This window comes from Daldinia decipiens (assembly GCF_022478715.1).
Source record: "Daldinia decipiens strain CBS 113046 unplaced genomic scaffold F4813scaffold_12, whole genome shotgun sequence".
Taxonomy (NCBI): domain Eukaryota; kingdom Fungi; phylum Ascomycota; class Sordariomycetes; order Xylariales; family Hypoxylaceae; genus Daldinia; species Daldinia decipiens.
The window spans coordinates 379,445-384,322 of record NW_026054555.1 but is presented as its reverse complement, the minus strand read 5'-3'; positions in this window follow the sequence as shown (position 1 = coordinate 384,322).

The following is a 4,878-nucleotide window of genomic DNA, read 5'->3' as shown; positions in this document are numbered from 1 at the left end:
TTAATTTAACATATTTCCTTAAATATAACTAATAGGTTAATTTAGTTTAAAATATTTTAATATTCCTTTATTATTTAAATTATTAATAATTTAATTTTAGCCCAAAAAAGGTTTTTAATTGTTTTTAATTGCTATTAATATATATTTTTTATTTTATGGTTATTTTATCATTTAATTTTTATAGTCGCCTTATTTATAAAAAGTTTTTAATATTTATTAAAATTAACTAAATTTTAAATTGTTTATATAAATTTTTTATAAGGGTTTTAATAAGTTTATTCGCAATTATATCCCTTAAAATAACATAATCCACTTTAATATAACCTTATTAAGTTTTTTAGCGTAGTTAGTAATTGTATATATTTATATATCTTAACTTAATCTTTAATTTTTTAATATCCTTATTAATTAACCTAATTATTTATTTATTATTGTAATTAATTTTAATAGTAAATTAATTTAAATTAATTTTAAAAATATAAATTAATTTTATAATAAATATAACCTTTTTTACCGTTTATAATAAAGCTAATAATTTAATTTCTGTAATAAATATAATTATTATATTTTATTTATTAATCTTTTAACCTATTATACTTTTAAATAACCTCATTATATATACTTAAAAACTTTTTCAATTATAAGTATTATTAGTAAATAAAATATTGTTTATAACTTTAAAAATATCACTTCTTTTTAATTATAACGTATATCCCTATATATACTTAAAATATAAAATTACTCGATTTAATATATTATAATATTTTAAACCGGGGTTATAATTAAATTATAAAAATTATAAAATTACAAAAGTTATATTTAAACGTATAATTACCGTAATATATAAAATAAATTTTATATATTATTAATAACGATAAATATTCTTAAATAAAACTATTTCCTCGTAAGAAAATAACTCCTCCTTAATTATTAAAATACTTAAGATTTAATTTAAAAGTTTTGCAAAGTTAACTATTTTATTAATATATATAAATTAACTTAACCAAATAAATTGCCTTTTTTAATTCTTTATTATTTTAATATTTAAAAATTATTATAAATTATTATTTCTGATAAATTAATAATATTATTTAAAGTTTTTAATAAAATATATTATTTTTTTTTCTTTAACCTTAAAATATATTATAATAATATCATTAATATAAATAAATAATAAAATCCCTTCTTTAATAAATACATAAAATTCCTTAAAAATAAGCTTAAAGCTTAAGATTTTTAAAGTTTTAATTAGTTTTTTTTATTATAATAAAAGAAATTTTCGCAATTTATATAATACCTTAAATAATTTAAAAATATTACCTCTTTTTTAATAACTTAATAACATCTTTATAAATATATCTTTTTTAAGTTTTATATTTATAAACGTATTTATGGCGTTATATTAAATTAGTTTAAGGTTAAATCTTATAATTATTACTATTAAGGTTTTAAAAGATTTTCCGATTAATGTTAAGGCGTATATCTCCTTAATCCCTAGGGCCTATTGGTCCCCTCGGACCACTAATCTCGCAATCAAGGACTTACTTTTTAAGGCACCTGGGATCGGATCGTGAAATCTCTTCCCAAATCTTCATCTAACAATAGCTTTTTAAATGTACTTTTTCAGCCTCCTCAAATAACGCCTTATAAAAGTAATTCTTAATATTACCATACTGAACTGGTGCTGGTGTATCAGGTGACCTTGACCCTGATCATATAATCATATTCTTAGTATAAGTATCATTTATAGTTGTACACACCCATTTTACATAGTATCATCTACTTTTAATACAAGTCATTCTTTTTTATCAGTTTTATCATTTAAAAGTCCTTGATATCAGGTTTAATAGAGCTTAATTTAAGGCTAAGACGTTTAAGTCTTATTCAATGGCAACCCCTAGCAACTCAAACCCGCAACACCAGTCTTAAAAGGACCGTTATCATCGAAAATGCCTTATCGTGGTTTGATCGGGTGGCCTCCCATAGTCAATAAGGTCTACAATCCCATAGTCCACAAAGCCCACAATATATCAATCAATAGCCAGGTCCACGATAGCTTTATCGATACCCTTAGCCGATAGCCTAAATATAAGCTAGATAACCTAATCAAACGATTTAAGCCTTATATCAATCATATCAACCTATTTAGAGATATTTGCCTATCAGTCAATTCAATCATATCTTAATATATCAATCAATATATACGATACGATATAGCCTTATCGATAGCCTTAATAATCACGTTACTTATTAATCAAGTCAATATAATCCCCGAAATACCGATATTCTTATACCTTAAGTCGAAATACAAGATACGATACGATTCAGGAAGCATTATTATATTAAGATTCAGTTATAAGTCAGTTTCAGGATACGTGAGGGCCATGGCGCATCTCAGCTAGTCAGATACTAGGAAATAAAAGGTGGCCTTATTGAATGCGTAAAAGGATTACAGGGATAAGGTCGGCGAAAGTACTGGCAGTTACCACGTTTAAGGTTATGTTTCAGGTTATTCAGGGACAGTATATAATGCTTTTTGGGTTATATTATACCTAGTATACGAAACGATCAGTTACAGGAAGTCAGTAATAAGGGAGGCAAGCCAGTTAGTCGATAAGTCACCAGGTCTATTATAAGGGAGGCAAGAGCCCAGTCAATATCGAGGCCTATTCAAGTCAGTATCAGGATATCAAGGGAGGCAAATAGCCTAATTACGAGGGTTATACGATACCGGGATGAGAGAGGGAATGAGATCAGCCAAGTCTATTGCAAGGGAGGTAAAGCCGTACGACGATCCTTTTATACGATCCTTATACCACGATCCTTATACATATTCAATTCGACAGCAAGCATCACGATCGGACCCGTTACTATACGATTCTATATGGCCAAGGGACATGATTCAATGATATCGGATACCTGATCGATCCTAGTCAAGTTGGTTGAATTACACGGCATATAGATTCATTCAGGATACGATTCAAGACCTGATAATACCCAGGATATTGGGAAGGCTGTACCACAAGGCTGATGATCAATAGCCCCAATAGCCCAGGCAGTGCGAAATTTTTTTTTCAAGGCCTAGGATTCGATCCCCACTCGTGTTGTTTTGTTTCCTTTTTTTTTCAGGTTCCAGCCCCTGTTTCGTGGGTCGAATTTGATCTCGTGGCCTCGATAAAATTCGAAGGGAGGTTATGAACTGGTGCTGGTGTATCAGGTGACCTTAACCCTGATCATGTGATCATATTCTTAGTATAAGTACCATTTATGGTCGCACACACCCATTTTACATAGTATCATCCACTTTTAATATAAGTCATTCTTTTTCATCAGTTTCATCATCTAAAAGTCCTTGATATCAGGTCTAATAGGGCTTGATCCAAGGCCAAGACGTCTAAGTCTTGTTCAATACCTCTTAAAAGGTTCCGAAAAATCCTTTTAATATATTTTTTTAAATTTATTTACTTATTAAGGGTTAATTTTAATGTATATTATTAAAATAACTAAATTATATTAAAGAAATTTATAGAATAATCTTATTTTTCTTATTTTATTAATTGTTTATTTTTAATAAATCTTTATTTAATTTCTTAATTTGTTTATATTAAATATAATTTATTAAATTTTAATTTATAGGTATTTTTTATTAAATAAAGTACTAAAATAATCTAATATTTTAAAATATATTATAATTATAAATAAAATTATTAGTGGTAACGGATTTAGGGTTGGTATAAAGGTAAATTTAACATTTATATAAAAATAATTAGTTTTTATTATAATATTTATTATTTTAAATTTACTTAATATATTATTTATTAATAATGTTAAATTTAATTTTAATATATTTATATTTTTAATATATTTAAATTTATTATTTACTACATTATTATTAATAACTTAAATAATAATTAATTAAAAATTTTAAATAAATTAAAATATATAATTATATTTTTTAACACTTATATTGAACAAGACTTAGACGTCTTGGCCTTGGATCAAGCCCTATTAGACCTGATATCAAGGACTTTTAAATGGTGGTACTGATGATGAAAAGGAATGACTTGTATTAAAAGTGGATGATACTATGTAAAATGGGTGTGTGCGACCATAAATGGTACTTATACTAAGAATATGATCACATGATCAGGGTCAAGGTCACCTGATACACCAGCACCAGTTCAATATAAAATAAATTATTACGTAGTTTTTTTCTTAACTTTATAAGATTTTTGTTAAATAATTTATTTTTGTTAAAAATTATATTATAAATTTCTATTACTTTATTTATATAAAAATTCCAAATCTTATATATATTAATTAATATATAATTTATTAAAAAACCTATCTAAACTTTTAAATTTAATCGATATTTTTTATTAATTTTTTTTAAAACGTCTATTATTAATGCGTAAATTTTATAATTATATATTTGTAAATAAACCTATTAAAGTTTTTTTTTCCAAGTTATAATACTGTTATTTACCGTTATAAATATATAAAAATAATTATATAAAAATTGCCAATTATATTTATATTGTAATATATAATTATATAAATATATTGTAACTTTATATATCTTTAACTACAATAAATACAATAACTTTATATTTGCTTTTATTACTCTGATTTTATTTTTAATTATATTCCTTAAGTGTTTAATAGCACCGTTTTATACCTATATATAACTAGTTAAAAACTTTAACCTTATATAAAAACTTTTAAAATAATCTTTTATTATTAATTTTATTTAAATAATCTTATAATTTAATTTTTGAACCCGTAAAATAATATTATATTAATTTTTTAATAATTTAATAAAATCCTTTAAAACTATAATTATTGTTTTTAATTTTTAATTATATAAATAATAATTAA